General features: G+C 42.9%; 1 protein-coding gene across 2 annotated transcripts in view; it reads left to right on the forward strand.

Annotated features, from left to right (window-relative positions):
* Window positions 1-22,009, forward strand: part of fhip1aa (FHF complex subunit HOOK interacting protein 1Aa) — a 170,104-nt gene that overhangs the window by 32,017 nt on the left and 116,078 nt on the right. Inside the window, exon 2 of one of the 2 annotated variants that reach the window (XM_078212504.1) lies at window positions 2,644-2,761. The exons of the other annotated variant lie outside the window; for it this stretch is intronic. The gene's annotated coding sequence lies outside the window, so the exon portion shown is untranslated. The remainder of the gene's footprint in view (window positions 1-2,643; window positions 2,762-22,009) is intronic. 2 annotated transcript variants of the gene reach the window in all.

The following is a 22,009-nucleotide window of genomic DNA, read 5'->3' on the forward strand; positions in this document are numbered from 1 at the left end:
ACGTGATGACTGACACCTTTCATCAAAAAATAAATAGCAAATATGGCGTGTCCAAATAACAACCTGGTTTGTTGCCAACAAATGAAAATTGGACAGATTTGTAAGGTTTCTTTAACCCGAGTATGAACCAGCAGGCACCACATCCAGGATAGAAATGCATTTTATTATTTTCTGAGCTCCCTTACAATTAGAAATGTTCTAATTATTTTAGCAGAACAAATAAATGTCAACACCTATTTATTTTGACTTTTTTACATTTTTCAAGAAATTGGGACAACAGGGCTGGGGAGGAATTGAAAGGGCAGCATGGCGGTGCAGTGGTTGGCACTGCTGCTTCGCAGCATCAGGGACCCGGGTTTGATTCCAGCCTTGGGTGATTGTGTGGAGTTTGCACATTCTCCCTGTGTCTGCATGGGTTTCCTCTGGATGCTACGGGGTAAGGGTGGGGAGAGGGCCTAGGTAAGGTACTCTGACAGACTTGGTGCAGACTTAATGTGGCCTCCTGCACTGTAGGGATTCTATGAAAATGTTCCCTGGGTTTATATACCATACTGGGTTTTTATTTACAACCCAGAGGACCTGTAACCCCAGCTGTAGGCTTTCTGGCACTGTATGGAAAATAAAATGCATCAATAAACATTCAAACTTCACTATAGTGTCATAGTCTAAAAATATCTTGAACCACCCTTGCACAGCCTTTCTGAGCTCCTTGCCTCAGAATACTGGTCAGACCAGTTTTGTAATCTGCTCTTTCCTGACATATATTTGGTTCCAAATTTTTTTTTTAACTTTATCTTTCCGTTTCAGGAGCTGAGGTAGTTTATAAGTTGTGTACCACTAGACATTGGTGATTTTTGAATTTATTTCCTTTCTGTTCTTTTGCAAATCCGATAGTGAGTTTCCATTATGAATGTTAATTAAAACTAAGGTGAAACATGTTGCTGAAGCTTTTTAGCTTGCACTCATCAGGACTAACTGTACTCATCGGGACAAATGCAAGAATGCCAAATTTCAAACAATTACTACAATTTATGAAGAAAAAAGTGCTCATTGGTTGGCAAGTTGATTCAGGCCAAACTGTTGCCAGGGAAAAGCAATGGGGAGACTATACTCTCAAAACTCCTGGGTAATTAAAAAAAAAGGTGCAAGGCTTGAACATATTCCTTTTGGTTGCAGAGAATGGGTCCGTCTGTGTACATTGATGTACATTGATACATTTAGCAAGCAGAAATTAGCCACAAAATGCTGTTGACTGATTATCTTACATTGGTTGCTAATGTAGCTATTAGCACACTCAGGATTATTCAGCAAGTGCTGTCCAATCATGGTGCCTAGTGGTATTATCGCTCGATTATTAATACAGAAAATCAGCTCATGTTCTGGGGACCTGAGTTCAAATTCCACCATGGCAGATGGTGGAATTTGAATTCAATAAATTATGAATATACTGATGACTGTGAAACCATTGTCGATTATCGGAAAAATCCACCTTGTTCACTAATGCCCTTTAGGGAAGGAAATCTGTCATCCTTGCATGATTTGGCCTACATGTGACTCCGGATCCATAGCAAAGTGGACTCTCAGCTGCCCTGGGCAACTAGGGGCGGTCAGTAAATGCTGGCCAGCCAATGACTCCCATGTCCCATGAATGAATAAGAAAAATCACAAAGCAAGCAAGTTCTCTGGTCTGTAGTTTCTTTAAATTATATTGCTAATTTATTGTGAAATTTAGGGTAATTTTGTGTTGTGCACCCACTAACATGCAATCCATATTGCCAGAAATTATTTTTTATCCTTTTTGGTTTGGGATTAACTTGTAATCAGAACCCTAACCTGAATGTCAAACCTATTGCGTCCTATGATGCTCCATTACAATTTTAGCAGCTCTGTGTTTTCAAGCTACTTTGGGATTCTCTTTTACAAATGGAATATTTCACTTAAGAGTTAGTTTTGTATTTAGGATTTTCAGAAGGAAATGATTTGTGTGTCTCATATTTAAATAAGTTAGTGCTATAAGTTAAAATTGTTGTGTTATAGAATTTTGAGTTGCACATCACGCTTCAATGTTTTAATTCTAGATCCCTTTTCATTTGTAAGTGATGAAGCAAGCTTTTTTGTAGTTTACAAGATAACTGAAAATTGATTCTAATGAAAGTTGATCAATTCCTTTTGAGAATTTGGTACAGTAAAGGGTGAGGGAAAAATAACAATCTGGAGCTGTAAGATTTTCGGAGTTACAATAAGAACCCTAAGTTTTCTATGTAAATGAGTCTATCTATGAAACATGGAGTGGAATTCTGCCATCCGGGACTAAGTCCTGTGGTGGGGGAGGGAACGGGGAGTGTTTACTGCCGTGAAGGCCAATGAGAGTCAGACCTCAATTCGGGATTTGTAATGTAGGCTAATCCTTTACTGAAGTACTGCAAGGGTGCTATGTTGCCATTGGCCTTATTTATTTATTTTTCATATGCCAGTTTAGTTGGCCATAAAAGATTAAGAGAAAAGCACTGGCGTTCTCCAATGTCTTTAACCCTCACCAACACCACAAGAGAAGATTAACCCCTTGTGATGTACTATAATCTGATTGCAAAGCATCTGGTGTCGATCTGGTCACCACTTTTTGTTTCTATTTCCTGTTGCTAGGGTCTTGGTGTGCACAAATTGGTTTCTTCCTTTCCTCGCTAAGCACCAGTCTCTGCACTTCAGAGGTGATCCACTGGCTGTGAAGCACTTTGAGACATTTAGAAGATGTTACATAAAGGTAACTTTGATCTTTCTGTTTTCTATCTATCAAAAAGGATTTAAACTCTAATAATTTTGAGAAAATCTGAATTATGAGGTGAATAACTATTGAACAGTAAAACAAGAATTGACATATTGAAGAAACATTCGCTAGCAATCGTGGGAAAAGGTGTAGGTTAGAGTGGTTACTTATTCATTGGAAAAACAAGGTTAATCAGGCATTCGGATATATCTCATGAGGATTCAGTTGTGATTCAAAACAAGTTGCATAGATCATGGAGTAAAGTGATTTTCTAATATTGGGGTTGATTTGGATCATCACCTGTGGTGCATTGTGCATCACCTATTTTTATCATGGAGTGCTAAAGCTTACTCAGCCTCATTCATGTCAATGAAGTACATGAACAGCCCTCCAAACATTGGCCAGATCTTTCAAGGAACGGCAATTACCATTGGATTGCCATTCAGCTCAAAACCTCCCCCCTGCTTCCCCGCATTTCTTCTGGGATCTTCTGAGCCTGGCTCTTTCAGAAATGCAGAGTGCAGTGTTACTTGGAGAGCTCCATTGAAGTAGAATCTGGTGAGGGGAGATGGGACACATCCCCTTTCTATGGCACCAGCTGCTATATGGCAAGATTAAATGTCCAGTTTGAATGGAATGGGGGGGGTGGGTGCGCTGGATGGTAGGATGGGTAAGGTGGCAGTTGGGTCGGGGGCAGTCGGCTGGGGGGGTTTGTTGGGTTGGCGGGGGTAGTCGGGTCGGGGGGTTGGGTTGGTTTGCGGGGGTAGTCGGGTCAGGGGGGGTGTTGGGTTGGGTTGCTGGGGGCAGTCGGGTCAGGGGGGTGTTGGGTTGGGTTGGCGGGGGCAGTCGGGTCAGGGGGGTGTTGGGTTGGCAGGGGCAGTCGGGTCGGGAGGTGTTGGGTTGGGTTTGCAGGGGTAGTTGGGTCATGGGGGTGTTCGGTTTGCGGGGCGGTCGGGTCAGGGGAGGGTGTTGGGTTGGTTTCTGGGGGCAATCGGGTCAGTTTGTGGGGGCAGTTGGGTCGGGGGGGTGTTGGGTCTGCAGGGGCAGTCGGGTCGGGGGGTTTGCTGGGTTGGGTGGTGGGGGCGGTCAGGTTGGGGGGTTTGTTGGGTTGGTTTGCGGGGGCAGTTGGGTCGGGCGGGATTTGCTGGGTTGGGTTGGTGGGGTCAGTCAGGTTGGGGGGTTTGTTGGGTTGGTTTGCGGGGGCAGTCGGGTCGGGGGGGGGTTGCTTAGTGGTTTGCGGGGGCAGTCGGGTCAGGGGGTTGCCAGGTTGGGTTTGCTGGGGCAGTCGGGTCAGGGGGGTGGTAGGGAGGGGGTGGTGTGAGTTATTGGAGTGTCAGTTGTGTAGTTACCCAGGTGTTAAGCTGGGATTTTCTGTGAAAGACACTTGAGTGTATTAGTGGGTGTGAAACACTGTGTACTACCTGCTGGCTGCAGTGGCAGGTTTTTGCTCTATATCGTGTGCTTCAGACTGCATTAATTATTCATCCTTAGCGAACAGGCTGTTCTGGGACCTCGGCGTTCCCCCTCTCTCGGTGCCATATTTAAATGTAACCCAGCACTGCATTCACATCTTTGCAGCCTACAACAGCTCCAATGAAGACATGGCTTCCAAAGGCAGAAAGCGTTCTGCCCACAGTTAGTGACGCCTCACTGATGCTCCTGTTGGATGCAGTTGCAACCTGCTACAATGTTCTCTGCCCCAGCTCTGCCTACAGGACCTCCACCAAGGTGACCAACCCAGCTTGGAGTCGGTCTCAGCGATCGGAAGTGTGATGACCTGTAGAAGAGATCAGTCACCCAGTGCAGGAAGGTGATCTCTGTGCTGCCAGGGTAAGTCAACCAGCTCAGCACTCTCAACTCACACACTTGCAAGACAATCTCACATTCACAATGATCTCACTCGCTGCCACATCAAGGGACATCACAACTCGATCTCTCACACCCTCATATCTCCATCTGACCTCTTGTCCCTCTGGAGTTTGCATCTTAATGTGTCCAGGGCTCTGCTCACAGCCCACACCTACCAGGCATCCTTATCATCTTCGCTCGCAATAGTCTTGCTCACGCTCTCTCCATCTGTCTACATGCAGGACAATAAGGAGAGATCTCAAATCTGGGGTGGAGTGTTTGAGATCAAGGTTCTCAGAGCCCGAGAGTTGGCTAGAGAGAATATAGACTGTCTGTTCTGACAGCGAGGTCAGCAGTGCACACCCAAATGAGGATCCTGCACTACTACATCCATATTGTGAATGCTTTCCCCTGTTTCACAGCCCCCTGTCCTGCACCAATTGTTTCCTTTCTTTTGAAGGTAGCTCTGGGAAGCTGTCGGGGGCATCCATGAACCAAGTCCTCAACTCAAGCCATGACAACGCCTTGGACAAGGAACCTGAGGACAGCACCTTTGAAGATCCATCACAGCGCTTAACCACATACTTCACCAATGTAGAGACACACAGCTTGCTGGGACCTAGTTCCAGAGTAGACTCGGTCAGAATCTGGTGAGCACAATGTACCATCTGGTCTACAGCATGCATCATCTGCCAAGTCTTCTCGCTTTGTGGCACCTGGTTGTGTAGTGTGCAATGAGCCACAATGATGTGCAAGAGCGTCTGGGGAGTGTACTGGAGCACTCCGTCAAATCTGTCCAAGCATCGGAATTACATTTTCAAATCCCGATGTTATGTTCTACAATGTCCGGTTAGCAGTATGAGCCTCGTTATATCATCTTTCAGCAGGAGTCTGAGGCTGCCACATGGCATCATTAGTCATGTTCTTTGCAGTAATCCCTGTCTCTGAGGAGCCAATCCTAGATTCAGTGTGATCTCTTTGAAAATGTCATGGATCTGAGACCTACTCGGGATGTAACATCACAGACACTTCCTGGGTGTTTGGAGCAAATCTGCATGATAACTTTGTGGTAGCTTTTTTGGTTGATGTACTGGACTACTTGTTACAAGGGAGTTTTTATCGCCACGTGGGTGCAGTTGATGATACCTGCACCTGTGAGAAAGCGGAAACCTCAGCAAAGTTCAGTGCTCTTGCTTACTTGATCTCTGTCGACTTTGACAAAAGTGTGGGCCTTTGGAAAAAATGGCATCTGTGACCTTCGGAATGCATTTGTGGGAGCAAATGTTTGGGGGATCCAGAGAATGTTTGGGGAGATCCAGCAGGTGTCCGCACTGGAGCCCTGGAAGAAGTCATTGCTGTAAAGATTGACTTTCACTGCCACTGGCAGTGGGTGTCCTCCATGTCCCTGTGGCCCCAAAATCTGCAGAATGTGACAGTTGTGAGTGACCAGATCCATTTAAATGTGGTGGTGTCTGCGACACTGGTTCTCTCATCTGTAGATAACACATGTGACGTCTATACACCCTCGGCCTAACAAGGTGCCCATGAATGACGGCTCTTTGAGGATCATCTTCTGCTGACCCTTGGCCTTGAGGGTTCTGGTCTCTTTCAGGAGCCAGGCACCTCCTTCATATTCTTATCTATCTTCTCTCCTACCTCTAAGCAATAATACAGACAGTGACAACATCAGACTCCATCTTCTTGATGGTTTCCTCACTGCAGTATCAATGAGAGAAAGACAAGAGTGAACATTTGTTTCTTAAGGTCTACTTTCTGTTGAGGAATCATCTTTTTAAGTATGTTGGAGAGTACTGGCCCCTGAAATGATGCTCAGTGTGGAGTGTGCATGAATGTTCACCACAACCCAGTGTTCCCCTCCCCTCAGGAGTGCTCCAGTACACCTCAGAGTCAGGAGCAAAATGCAGGTTGCCAGCTACATCTTGTTTAAATGCTGTTGTGAAACACGTCACTCTAATTGCATGCCAACGTGAGCTCTTAATCCAGTATGAAGGGATGATTGCAGTGAGTAAATATCATAATGAGATGCTAATTTAGTTGCAATGTTCGGTGGTGGGAAACACAACCCACTATTGACAGCTGCAGGGCACAATCGCTTCCTCATTTTAAGTCATCGTTGAACTGGTTTTGGGTCTTCGTGAGATTTGGCTCTCGTACCCTCCATGATGCTGCGTTTGGGAGCGGAGATTCCTGGCCCAGGTTTTAATTTGCCTAAAATTTTCAGAGTAACGATCCGGGCAAGTACATTAGAACTTGTCAACGTCTCTAACTCTGGTTGAAGTTGGAAACATTCGCAAAGGATCCTGGAAGCAGAGGATTTCCCCTTGGAACGGATGAAACGTCATCCATACTCAGCATTGGCTTTATTCTCTCCCCACAGATGCAGTCAGACCAGCTGAGATTTTCCAGCAATTTCTGTTTTTGTTGTGTTGGAATTTGAAACATCCTGGGCAATTCCTACAGAGGTCTGCCTGCACACCAGGACTTCAACAAGGTCCTGATGTGTATCTTCAGTCCAGTCTCTGGTGATGTGGAGCGATTGCATCCGCATAAAATATCTCGAGGGAGTCCCCATCACTTGTGTTGCTCTGAAAAATTGTTCAGACGAAGAACTGATGTATACTTTACTGTTTTTATGCTATTTATCTCTCACTTGTTTTGCACAAGGAAGTTTTGATCCTACTTCACAAAGCTGACCTCAAGCTCTGTATGTTTCCTGAGGGATGTTTCAGATGTACTACTTATTATTGACATCACTTCAGGCATCCATCTGTATTTGCAAGTTTTCGAGAAGGAGAATCCAAGAGGATCATGCTAAATAGATGTATATGCAATTCAGATACTCAGAGCCTGTCCATATTTAAGTGGTCAGATAATTGTATGGGGCACCTACATATGGAAATTACGGGCGGGATTTTCCGGCCACACTTCCTTCAAAGCCGGACATTCCTGTCAGAGGTCAACGGACCTTGGCATGGTTTGCCCCTGCCCACTACAATTCCCAAGGTGGGTAGGAGACGAAAATTCTGCCCGTCTCCCAAAGGAGTTTATCATCTGTACAAACTCCTGCAGCCAGACCTGAAAACCATTTGCACAAAGGGGATGTCTCAATCATTAGTAATGATAGTAATAATGCTGTTGACACCTTCCGCTGTATAACAGAAACAATCTGCCAACTCTTACCAATAGTGCACAGTTACATTGTGCCAATTGCCTTATTTGCCCAGATCAGTTGGCTCATCTATTTTCCAATAGAAATCACACAGCATAGAACAGAGCCCTGCATGTTTGCCATCTGGCTGGATTCCCCTTCGTGCCAAGGGACTTTAGTGCTTGCACACAGAAGACACATGGGGGAAGCTGCCTCAATCACCAATACCACACTCTCTTTAGGAGCAGAGAAGGGTTTTACTCCAAGACTGTGCAGCTGGTCTGTAACTACTTTTACAGAATTAGGGGCCTGAATGGCTGTTTTGCCTCAACACTTTGCAATGAATTGACCTTATTTTACTTTTGAGTGTAAATTACTAATTTAATTGGCAAATTAGTGCGACGGTATTCAAAAATTAATTGATCGCAGGAACAAAAGTGCTGGCCATGACACATTCACATATAACAATTTCCCATCGAGTGCTCAAAAGTTGATTAGCCTTTCAACAGTTCTGTTTATTCAACAATTGAAGCTTGCTTGAAAATTATTCAGGTATATACACCTGGGTTTATATCTAATAACATTTTGAAATCTATTGTTCAGGTCTGTAATATCATCATCATCAATAGATAATTACTGAGTTCAGTTTTATGATCAGTGGTTCTCTGATGATCAAAGGGTGAACTGTCTCACTCCTGATCGATACTGTGCTTTTCATTGCAGATCCCAGTCATCGCTGACCTTTCATACAGCCTTAAATGTGACAAATGCTTCAAAGTTTTGTGAATTATTACACATCCGCACCCAGACACATAGATGGTTGCACATAAACAAAGCCCTTCCTCGATGGGAAATTGTTATGTGTAAATGTGTCCTATCTAGAACTGTGTCATGACCAACATTTTTGTTCCTGCGATCAATTAATTTTTTGTATACCAAAGCAACTTAATTTGCCAATTAAATTAGTGATTTACTGGAATAGGAAAAGAGTTAAGAGCACTGCTATAATATTCAAGGTACATGAGAACTTCATGGGTGTTTTCATGGGTCCAAAGATGGGTTGGGTGGATTGGCCATGCTAAATTGACCCTAGTATCAGGAGAATTAGCAGGGTAAATGTGTGGGGTTACGGGAACAGGGCATGAGTGGGATTGTGGTCTGTATAGACTCAATGGGCCGAATGGCCTCCTTCTGTACTACAGTGATTCTATGATTTTCATCTATCTTTCTGTTGACAGTTGTTTAAAGGACAGAAGAAATTAATTTTCATTTATATGAAGCCTTTAAACATCTGAGCACATCCCAAAACACAGCCAAATAAATACTTTGAACAGTGGTAATTATTGTAATGGAGAGAATGCAGCAGCCAATTTACACATCACCCAGTCTTTCAGACAACAGTGAGATTATGAGCGGATCATTTGTTTTAATGAAGTTAGTTGAGGGATAAATATTGGTCTAGTCACTGGGAGGATTCCCCATCTATTTAATTAATACCATGAGATCTTCATCTACTCGAGAGGACAAATATGGCCTTGATTTTAAAGTCTCAATCAAAATATTGCATCTCTGACAATGCAGCATTCTTTCAATACTCAGGCCTCTAGAGTAGGCGTGAATCTGCAATGCTTCTACAACAGTTACCATGCAAGAAGATTGAAATGTACCAAGGTATTTTGCAAAGAGGGTAAAGGACACGAGTACCAAATTGGAGAAAAAGTAATGGGGTGATTTAAGGTATCAAGACGTATGTTTTGGGAGAGCTTTTGAAGGTTAGGAGCAATAGCATGTTGGAGGGATTAACTCCAGAGAATTTCCTGTTCTTAGTCCCTCAGGATCACGAATGACTTGCTTCCATTCCAGTTCGATGGGGTTCTGAGATGACTGATAAGTCAGTGTGTGATCTGGGGAGACTGCCTCATGCAGGATGGGTGGTGCTTGAAGGGTTTGATAGGTGAGGTATGTGCCAATGTTGCCTCTGCACCTTCCTAATGAAGTCTCTTGATGTGTTCAGTGCCTTCCTGAATGAGATTTCTCCATTTTGGTTGGTTAAAAGCAAGGGACTCCCACAAGTTGGCAGGGATGTTTGATCTCTTCCAGGATGCTTTTGGGATGGCCGTAAAATGTTTTTGCAATCCTCCTGGGAATCTCCTGCCGTGACTGAGTTCCAAGTAGAGCAGTTACTTCAGGAGCCTGGTGTCGGACATACTGATGACATGTCCTGCCAAACAGAGCTGATTTTGAGTAATTTGTACCTCATTGCTGGGCAGGTTGTTTTGGGAGAGGGCGCTGCTGTTGGACTGCCTTTCCTGCTATCGTGTTTAGAGGATCTTGCAAAGGCCCCGCTGGGGGCACGTATTTTGAGATGTCTGCTGTAGGCCATTCAAATATCTGAAACATTCAGGAGCATGAGGATCACTGCTGCCTGGTAAACCATAGCCTTAATCTCGCGTTTGAGATCCTGTTCCTCAAACACTCATTTCCTCAGTCAGCTGAAGGCTGAGCTGGCACATTGGAGGCAATAATAAATTTCATCTTTCATCTCTGCCTTTGTCAAGAGGAGGCTCCCAGGATACAAAACATGGGACACATTTTCCAGGAACTGGGTGTTAATCGTATAGGAGGTGGGAGATGCTGTGCTGTGGGAGCTGGTTGAAAGAGGAGCTTGTTTTTCCAGTTGTTCAGTGAAAGGCCCATTCTGTCATATGCTGCAGAGAAGGAGTCAACAAGGACCTGGAGATCGGTTTTGAAGTGAGTTCACACACACGCATGCACACACACAGAATGCTGAAGCTCTGACTGTGCTCGGAGTGATTTTGGTTTTTGGATTGAAGGAACATGGGTTGCACAGTTATTATCCATCTGTTCTGTAAATGATCTCCATGTCTATGGGTAGAATCGCAGAATCCATACAGTGCAGAAGGAGGCCATTTGGCCCATCGAGTCTGCACCAACGCTCTGACAGAGCATGTTACCATAACCCCATGTATTTATCTGCTAATCCTGCGAAGCTACACGTCGTGGAATACTAAGGGGCAATTTAGCACAGTTAATCCACCTAATCCGCACATTTTTGGTGTGTGGGAGGAAACTGGAGCACTTGGAGGAAACTCACGCAGACATGGGGAGAAAGTACAAACTCCACACAGTCACTCAAGGCTGGGATAAAACCCGGGTCCCTGGTGCTGAGAGGCAACAGTGCTGACCACTATGCCGACGTACCACTCCACGGTGCTTGTGGTGAGGTGCAGTATGGAGAAGAGAGTTGGTGCGATGACGCAGTGTCATCTGGAGCCTAGGAGAACAGTTGGCTGAAGGTTGAACTGGAGAACTGTACTGCCCGCAGTATGATGCAATGGGTTACATGGCAAGGGACCTGGGTCAGTCTAAGAGTATGCAGAGACCTGTGTAGAAATAAACATGGAATTGGTTCATAGCTTGGGCTGCACTTTGAGCATATGTCAATAGATGTGTGTTACCAATCAACACTGCTGTTCAATTGTACAAGCCTCAACCTCTTAGTGAGACCAACTGACCAAACCCTGACAGCAAGGAGTTGTCAGATAGGAGGTCAAAAGTTGAAAGAACAAGCTGTATGCTGGCATTTGGGACTGGGACAGAGTATGAAACCATGAAGACATTTTAAAATGAGGATAAAGATTTTGAAGTTGAATTATATTTCCATCTTTTTTGAAGTTGGCTGTGCCTTGAGAAAGGGCTGAAGTACAGATAGAACTATTTTAAAAGATGAAGTAATTTCATACACTCTGTAAATGGAGCAAAAATATCTCTGACCACCAGATGTGCCCTAAAATCTTTGTGCGCAATTAATTCAGAGAATCTAGAAATCGCTTTGAAGTGCTAATTATGCCAAGGGATCTGGATTCAATATTTGAAAACACCATTGTCTGAATTAGATGTCATTTGAGCATTTAGCAATGTTTGTGCATGTAAACAATTGTGTCGTCATAAACGTTGCAAATATAACTTAATGTTTCTCTATAGATGTTCAAAATAGTTGTCAGTAGCTAGAAACCGCAAAGTTTGTTTTTCCAGCCCTAAACAACAGCTAATAAAGGAACCATACTCTACTGGTTATTTCCCTGGTAAACTATTATTTCCATCTGCAGCAATATTTAATAATCAAGAATATCATTGTTGATAACACAGTGTAGCAGGCCTGTTCATGCAATTGCTTTTTGCTGACTCTCTAATGTATTCTTAACTATAAAATCTTATCAAGAAAATGTCAGAGCACGGATGCAAACTGGTTCCCTGCACAGTCAGCAATTTTCCTGCATACACTGAAATTGCTCAGACACTTGCTCATCTATTACTGCTCCACTTTTCATTTGTTCAGGATGTGGGACTTGCTTTGTGATTGACAGAATGCTTTCTTTTAAGCAATTAACTCTGTTTGCTGCTAGTTTCTCCACCATGTTTACAATTCGATTTTAATCTGTTAGCCCCTAATGGTGGCTGATATGGTTATATAATTGGGCAGGAGCACATCCAAGATGCAGCAGAAAACTGGGCATTGAAGGGCAACAACGTTGGGTAGTGCCTGGCAATGATTTACCTGGATAAAACTAAACTGGAAAGTTCCCCCTGCTTTTTCCAAGTTACTCCTTGGTCCTCAGGAGCACTCTGACACTTTGCCCACATAATCAGTCTTCACCTGCAGCCTTGAAGGCAAGCATAAGGAGGCTGTTCATCTGTGAAGGGCATCGCAGACTAGCAGGGGCCAGATAACCGTTGATCAAATGAGGAATTTGAAGACTTGCTCTACACTTCCATTAAAGGATATTAAAGAAATGGGAAACTCAGTGCTGGGTAGTTGGCCAAGAATCCAACAACAATTGAACAGTTTTCCTTCATTCACATATCTCCCCCCACACCCAACCCGCCGTTCTCCTCCCTGGCTGATATTAAAGAAAACTGAATGATTCCTGGGAGATCAGGCTTTTCTGGATCAACTGGACTTCCAACGTTTTCTATACATGGAAAACACATACACAATGACAGCCAAAAAAAAGCTTGTATACAGACAGAAACTTCTGTAGTGGAAGCATTTAAAGAAAAACCTAAAGGAAGCAAACAAAACTTGATTTTCCCCATAATGTTTTTTCTCACTTTATCCCTGATTTCTTTACTTTATTCACAAAATCTTTTAAACAAATATAAAAGATGAAGAATGCCCTTGGAAGAGATTTTAGTTTTTTCTTTGGGTATTGTTGTTCCAGCAATAGTTTGTAAACTTGAAAGCCAGGCCCGGGAGGAGAGATTTAGAATGAAATTTTAAATGGGAAATCGTACAAATAAATAAAACGTACGTGAGCAATGCTCTCTCTCTCTCTCTCTCTCTCTTTCACATTCACCAATCAGCCCTCTCAAAGACTGCACTGGATTGTGGCAGAAAAGTCAACCTGGTGCATACAAGATGACCCCTTTTCAATCACAACATTGCCATACTTGCATTAGCAGGCAGCCTTAATTTTCATCCCACAAATCATATATTTCTTATAACTGGGCACATAGCCCGTATCCCTTGCTTTGATCCTGTGTTGCGAAAATACATGGGAGTTTTAGACACACCCACATGGCGCATGGTGAACAACAGAGAAATGAGTCTTCTGGTGAAGATTTCAGAGCAGAGGTGGTGGCCTAGTGGTATGGTCACTGAGCAAATAGTCCAGAGATCCAGGGTAATGCTCTGAGGATCCAGGTTTGAATCCCACCATAGCAGATAGTGGAAGTTGAATTCAATAAAGAAATCTGCATATAAACATCTAACGATGTCCAAGAAACCATTGTTGTTTATCGCAAAAACCCATCTGGTTCGCTAATGCCCCTTAGGGAAGGAAACCTGCCGTCCTTGCCTTGTCTGGTCTACATGTGACTCCAGACCCACAGCAATGTGCTTGACTCTTAAAATGATCTCTGAAATCACCTAACAAGCCATTTAGTTCAAAGCAATTAGGGATGGGCAAAAAAAAACTGATCCAGCCAGCAACACCCACAACCCATGAATGAAGTTTAAAAAAAGCTAAGTTAGTGCAGCCGCTTTGTGGAATGAAAATGTTTAGTTTTTTTATTTATTCATTGTACATGGACGTCGCTGGCTGGCCAGCATTTATTGCCCATCCCTAGTTGCCCTCGAGAAGGTGGTGGTGAGCTACCTTCTTGAAACCCTACAGTCCACATGCTGTGGGTTGACCCACAATGCTGTTGGGGAAGGAATTCCAGGATTTTGACCCAGTGATTGTGAAGGAACGGCGATATATTTCCAATTCTGGATGGTAAGTGGCTTGGAGGGGAACTTGTAGTGGTGGTGTTCCCATGTATCTACCATCCTTGTCCTTCAAGATGGAAGTGGTCATGGGTTTGGAAGGTGCTGTCTAAGGATCTTTGGTGAATTCTTGTAGTGCATCTTGCAAATAGTACGCACTGCTGCTACTGAGCGTTGGTGGTGGAGGGAGTGGATGTTTGTAGATGTGGTACCAGTCAAGCAGGCTGCTTTGCCTTGGATGGTGTCAAGCTTCTTGAGTGTTGTTGGAGCTCTACCCATCCAGGCAAGTAGGGAGTATTCCATCACACGCCTTACTTGTGCCTTGTAAATGGTGGACAGGCTTTGGGGAGTCGGGAGGTGAGTTACTTACCGCAGTATTCCTAGCCTCTGACCTGCTCTTGTAGCCATTGTGTTTATGTGGCGAGTCCAATTGAGTTTCTGGTCAATGGTAACCCCAAGGATGTTAACAGTGGGGATTCAGTGATGGTTACACCATTGAATATCAAGGGACGGTGGGTAGAGTGTCTCTAATTGATGATGGTCATTGCCTGACATTTGTGTGGCGTGAATGTTACTTGCCACTTGTCAGCCAAGCCTGGATATTGCCCAGATCTTGTTGCATTTGAACATGAATTGCTTAATCATCAGCGAACATCCCACTTTTGACCTTATGGTGAAGAGAAGGTAATTGATGAAGTAGCTGAAGATGGTTGGGTATAGAACACTAACCTGAGGGATTCCTGCAGAGATGTCCTGGAGCTAAGTTGACTGACCCCCCACAACCATCTTCTATATGCCAGGTATGACTCCAACTAGCAGAGAGTTTGCTCCCTGATACCCATTGATCCCAGTTTTGCTAGGACTCTTTGATGTCCTTGGGTCAGAAGAACAAGATCGCTCGGACACCACCAAAAGACCTCTGCCAAAACTATTACTTTCCAGTTACTTGATATTGGACAGCTGCTAAAACATGAGTACCCATTATGCCACATTAGAAACTTAGATGAAATCCCATGCGTTTCAACATGTCCAGCGACAGAATTGTGGAGTGAAAAGTTCAAAAACATTTCTCGTGAAAGCCAAAGGATATGAAACGACGCAAGTCACTGTGGTATGAGCATCTATGGCACAGTGGTATGAACCTCTATGGCACAGTGGCATGAGCCTCTATGGCACGGTGGCATGAGCCTCTATGGCACGGTGGCATGAGCCTCTATGGCACGGTGGCATGAGCCTCTATGGCACGGTGGCATGAGCCTCTATGGCACGGTGGCATGAGCCTCTATGGCACGGTGGCATGAGCCTCTATGGCACGGTGGCATGAGCCTCTATGGCACGGTGGTACGAACCTGTATGGTATTGTGGTATAGCCTATGGCTGACCGAACAAATTAAATGATAATTTTGATAAGTAAATAAATGCTGAAAATCCAGTTCCCTGCTGAAGTTTTGGCAACCATTGGATGAACGAGAATGGAGTCGAGTTGTGGATGAATGATGTGTGGAATCGGTGGCCTGGTGACCTGTATAAAGAATGCAGTTTATTATGGGAAATATTCAGGTCCCAAATAACTGAGATCAAAAGATGTCCACCAAGAAAATACAGCTAAATACAGTTACGTCAGTGGGGGTCTAACATCCGCTGTTCAAATTGTGAGTGTGGTTCAACAAGCCATTCAAGAATCTAGTTTCTGCTGAATGGATGAGTTGGATGATTGATGGAGAAAGAAACTTTCATGAAGTTGCCCGGCTTGATGCTCTGTGTGGTCGTGTCATCAAACTGAGGGATGTGATTAGTGCACAAAGTGTCATCTGCGGTTTTTAAACGATTTGAATATCTAATTCAGTGAAAAGAGATGATTTGTTGCGGAGAAATGATGATCAAGCTTAAAGTGTCAAAACTGACTCAGAGTGGGAACTTTATGATGATGCCATAGCTGAAATGGCTCCGAATGAATTTGGTAAATTCCTTGTATCGGATGCTGAAGTCAATGAATTTGAAGGGGTTTTAAAAAGCTTTGATTATGGTAATGGTATCTTTAACCCTGCCATGTTAATCTATTATGACTTCCTGGTGTTTTTTTCACATTTCATATTGGTAACCACCACACCAGTGGCTCACGTTTTATATTCTGCACTCAAGTCAATCCCCATTTTTGGAAGGATATTTGGAGGCCTCGTAGGTTGACTTATAAGCTGTGATCTAGGTGTTCATCTGGCAGTAAGAGTCCTCTAGTAGCAAGCAATAACAAACAAAAAAATCTTCACAAAGTAAAGGTTTAATAAAGATCCTTTGTTGCACAACCACTTGGGCTACACCCTAAGCCACAAGTGCTTCCCCCCCAATCCCCATCTTCTTCCTATTTCTAATGGGTCAGCTGGTCAGTTTAACACCACAGCATGTTGCCATTGGTTACATTGTAACATGGGTAGAGAATTCCACAGATTCACAACCCTTTGAGTGAAGTAATTCCTCCTCATTTCTGTTTTAATTCTAACACCCCTTAGACTAAAACTATGGCCTCTTGTTCTAGAATGTTCAACAAGGGGAAACATGCACTGTACATCTACACTGTCAATCCACTTTAGCATCTTATATACCGCAATTAGATCTCCCCTCATTCTTCTAAACACCAGTGAGTATAGGCCTTAACTGCTCAAACTCTCTTCATTAAGACAAGTCTTTCACCCCTGGAATCAATCCAGTGAACCTTCTCTGAACTGCCTCTAATGCATTTGCACCCTTTCTCAAGTAAGGGGACCAAAACTGTCCACAGTACTCTAGATGCAGTCTCACCAATGTCCTCTACAGTTTAAACAGCACCTCCCCACTTTTATATTCTATTCCATTAGCAATAAATGTCAAAATTCCATTTGCCTTCCTCACTGCTGCACCTGTATATTAACTTTGTGATTTGTGCGTGAAGACACCCAGATCCCTTTGCACTGAAGCATTTTGAAGTTTCTCTCCATTTAGATAATAAATTGCCTTTTTATTCCTCCGACCAAAATGACAACCTCTCATTTGTCCAAGTTAAATTCCATCTGCCAAATTTTGGCCCAATCACCTAACTTATCCATATCCATTTGTAAATTTCTTCTTTCCTCATTGTAACTTTCTTTCCCATCTATTTTAATATCAGCTGAAAATTTGGCTATAGTACATTTTCTATTCCTGCATCCATTTCATTAATATAGATTGTAAATAGTTGGGGCATGAGCACTGAACCCTGTGGCACATCAGTAGTTACAGTTTGCCAACCAGAAAAAGACCAATTTTTTATCCCCACTCTGCTTTCTGTTTGTTAGCCAATCCTCTATCCAAGCTGATATATTAACCCCAACCCTGTGGCATCTTATCTTGTCTATTAACCTTGTGCGCAGCACCTTATCAGATGCCTTCTGGAAGTCCAGATACAATATATCTACTGGACCCCCATTATCCACTTTGCTTACATCTTCAAAGAATTACAGCAAATTAATCAAACACGATTTACCCTTCATAAAACCATGCTGACCCTGATGGATTGCATTTTGACTTTCCAAATGTCCAAATTGATTTCAACAGTTTCCCAACAAGACGCTAAACTAACTGGTCTCTAGTTTACTACTGTCTGCCATTCTTCCTTTTAGAACAGGGGCATAACACTAGTCTTTTTCCAATGCACTGGAATCTTTCCAGAATCCAGGGAATTTTGGAATATTGTAACCAAAGCCTCCACCATCTCTATTACTGCTTTCTTTAAAACCCTAGGATGTAGGCGATCAGGCCCTGGGGACTTGTTTGCCTTTAATCCCAATAACTTGCTCAATACTCTTTCCCTAGTGATGGCGATTGTTTTAAGTTTCTCTTTTTCAACAAGCTCTGAATTACCTATTACTATTGGGATGTTTATCAGAGAGTCAAATCAGTAAATGCCCTCTACAGGGGATCTTGGGCAGGGCAAGCAACAGCACGCCTCTTCCACCAATCAGATTGAAGAATCTGTCCTAAGACCTGTGGAGTATAAGTTAGAGTATGTTAATTCAATGCAGAATCAAGTACAGGAAGTGAAATAAAGAGAGAGAATGAAAGATGGGATTAAAGGAGACAGAAAATATAGTTTTAAAAACACTACTTTGTATTTAATCTCCATCAATAATTAAAATATAAAGGAATAGAAAATCCATAATTGTCAACTTTCAGTGCCATAGTATCATTTGTTCTTGAAAACTGCTCAAAAAAAGAGACAATTGTCAAAGCTTTTCATCTTGCACTTAGGGCAATTACAAGAATTGAAAAGTAAGAGAATTCAATACGTTTATATTCTATGAGCAGACAGCGCTGATTGGTTGGCAGTTGGACAATGGTCGAAGTGTTGCCATGGAGAATGCACCAGTAATGGTAACTGACAGTTAAGTGCCAAGCATTTTGAACTAAAACCAGGCAGCTTGACTGTGATTGATCATGGCATTGACTTGAGAAATGAACCAATGAATGGCTATCACTTAACTTTGCTTAGTGAAACAGGCACAATGCATATATATGTTCTTTCTGTCTGTAAAGAACAGGGCCCTGTGCATTAATATATGTAGCAGAAGTGAGATGCTGTTTGATCATATCAAACTTCCACTGTTTGCAATGGGCAAGATACAGACCATGCCCAACAAACCAATGCTTGCAAAACTTAAAATAGTGTCCAGCATTAGTTGTGATTCCGTGATTGGACAATATTTGCTAAATGATCCTTAGTGTTCTAAGGATTACACTTACAACCAATTTAAGACTGTTAGTTGTGTACGCAGTGTGGGATATTAGTGTGTGCTGGAAGTGTTGAAGCTGGATGGGACTAATCTCACCATTCTTATCTGAGAATCACTTGCAATGATTTATCTTTCTGCTCCTGTACCATTGCTCCCTAGTGACCCTCAAGGATCTAAACCTGGCCCCCTTCAACTTCATATCTATACGTTGCCCCTCATCGTCCGAAAGCACAGCGTTAATTTTCACACATTTGCTGATAACGCCCAGCTCTATTTCACCACCATCTATCTCCAACACCTCCACTTTCGCTAAATTATCAGACTGTCCATCTGACATTCAGCGCTGGGTGAGCAGAAATTTCTGTCAAGTAATATTAAAAAGACTAAAGCCGCTGCTCCAAACGCCATTCATTCCCCACTGACTCAATCTGACTTCCTTGCAACAGTCTGAGATCAAAGGTCGTATTTGGCCCAGATGAGTTTCTGGTCTCGTATTCTCACCAGCACTTGCAGCATCCAATTTCATTCTAACATTGCTCGACTTTACTCTGTATTAACTCATCTGCTGCTGAAATTCTTAATCGGGCTTTTGCTACCTTTCCATTTGATTACTCCAATGCACTAAATCCTGGCTGGTATCCCACATTTTCTCACACTTGAGGTCATTCAAACCTCTGCTGCCCATGTCTCAACGCACACCAAGTCCCATTCTCTTATCACCCCTGTGCTCACTGACCTACACTGGTTCCCGACCAAGCAAAATTTCAGATCCCCCACCCCAGGATCTTGTCCCTCCCTATCTCTGTAATCTCGTCCAGCCCCACAACTCCCCTAGATATTTATATTCTAATTCTCGTCTCGTGTTGGAAACCAAACTTTCCCATATTCTAGTTTAATTTGAGAAAGTGGCTTTGGAGGGGAATGGATTCAGTGGCAGGCAGTGGAGTTTGTGACGGGGCCTGAACTGACAGCCTTGGTCTTCCTGATCTTGGCAAGTTACTGGAGCTGCTGTGGAGGTAAGGCTGGGTATTGTTAGTGTACACGTAAAAGCTGACCCTGGCCCCGTGCCTGTAGGTGAAGTGACTTAGTGGTAGCAGACAGATGAGGAAAGGGATTAGCAGTAGATTTTGGGGAATATTGGAAGGAAAAGGTGCTAGGGCAGAGAGAGAAACCATTGTTTGAAGAGGCTTTGTCAAGTGAAGAAGTCATAGAACTACACAAGTGAAGCCCCACAGACCTAAACAAAAGAGTTTGAACGAGTTTGAGAGGGTATCATACATTAAAAAAAGTAAATGGAATTGAAGGAGAATGAGGAGGAATAGTGCAAGTGGTCATCGTCACAGAGAATATCGTTGACAGCTTTGGTCAAGGTTGTTTCATGCTGTGGGAAGCCAGAATCTAGATAGTGGGGTTTGAGTGGTGTTTTAGAGAGGCAATGGTATATTTAATGCCACAGGGAAGTTAGAGGTATGATAGCCATTGCAGGAGATGGCTGGTTGAGTTGAAGGTATGTTTATTTTGAAGGAGGAAGGCGGTGACTATGGTTTTAGGAGGAAAGGAAGGAAAAAAGAGCCAAGAGGGATCGATGAATTGCTGGGGAGGGGGATCTTGAAAGTAATATACTTGCTGTTTGACCCAATTTTTTGCAACGTGTATTCTGCCTAAGAAGGCTCATTTGTGTCATTTGCACAGGATTCCACATTATGCCCCAGGTCAATACAAACTTTGGCAAGCACTATTACAACAGAAGGGATTATTTATGTTAGAATGAGTATCACAAGATACCTGCTACCGGCTGTAATTAGCTCAGATTTACAGTATCAAATAGGATTACAACGTTCTGTTAACTATTGAAAAGAATAATTGTCACCAAAGGAAAAACAATTTTAACAATTTAAAAATAATTGTGCCTTATGCCTTCATTGTGAAAGAAAGTCGAACATTGACTTCAGGAAATTGATCCCAATTGATCAATAAGATTTGTTAAATTTGTTTGACAGAGGAGCCAGACATTCATACTCATCACCTTTGTGCAAACAGGGAAATGAAATGTGTGTTTTGAAAGACTGTTTATAAATCATTTCCCTTGAAAGATCGCCATGGAAACCTTTTGTTTCTAAACCCTGAACATAGTGCAGGGCCATGACTTATGCAACAATGGGACTGTGTACATTACAACTGCTCCATGGAGCAAGATCAACACACATTTTAACCATCAATAGCAATTTTACCCAGAATGGAGTGAAATGAGAGATAAAGGTAAAGCAGATGCAAATAAGTAGTGTAGCACCCAAAGCTCCAGATTTCAAGTGTGTATTCTGGTTTGTGTACAGAAAGCCCTTCAAGAACCAGTGGCAATCAATCTAAATATTCAGAGTCGAGAAAGCTCAATTATGTATGGGTTAAACAGTGGCAGAGATTGGGATATTGCATGTCTGTCTACTTCACCATAAATGATGTATTTATTTGACAGTGGTCTTTGTTTGTGGCAGCCATGTCCGCACGCGCTTTCTCTAAAATGAATATGTGAGGAAATGTCCCATTGGGATAATGGACGTGGATCTTATTTTCCTCATCAAAAAATAGGTTAATTATCTTGATGATACCGATTTGCTGCTGCTGGTGAATACTGATGTTCATAATGATGGATTTTGTGCTGATCCAGCATAGAAAAATGACTGAGTGCAATGTTTACTTTGACTGCCACAAGTAATGAATGCAGCGGGTGGTAAATTGACGCTGGAGGTTTATTACAATCAAATACCCTACCACAGCTATAACTTCAGACTCTGCAAGGAGACTATTTTTAAATTACCAACAAAATCCTTTACTTTGATTTTTCTCCCATTCATGTGATGTGGATATAACTGGTGAGGCCGATATTTAATATTGCCCATGCCTAATTTCTCTTACAATAGTGGTGATAAGCCAACTTCTTAAACAAACCTGTTTATTAGAGGTACATTCACAACATTGTTAGATAAGAAGGTTCCGGATTTTGACGCAGCGCTGATGAAGGAACGGCAATTTATTTCCAGGTCAGGGCATTGGGTGATTGGCTGAAAATTTTGCACCTCTGTATTCTCAGCTTTTCCTTTTCCTTTCCCTGAGGTAACCCACAGTGCCAGCCATTTCCATACTTTGGGAGAAAAAAGTCCTCAATTTGATTCGTTTCTGTCATTACTGTGATCATACCT

This window comes from Mustelus asterias, chromosome 1 (assembly GCF_964213995.1).
Source record: "Mustelus asterias chromosome 1, sMusAst1.hap1.1, whole genome shotgun sequence".
NCBI classification, from domain to species: domain Eukaryota; kingdom Metazoa; phylum Chordata; class Chondrichthyes; order Carcharhiniformes; family Triakidae; genus Mustelus; species Mustelus asterias.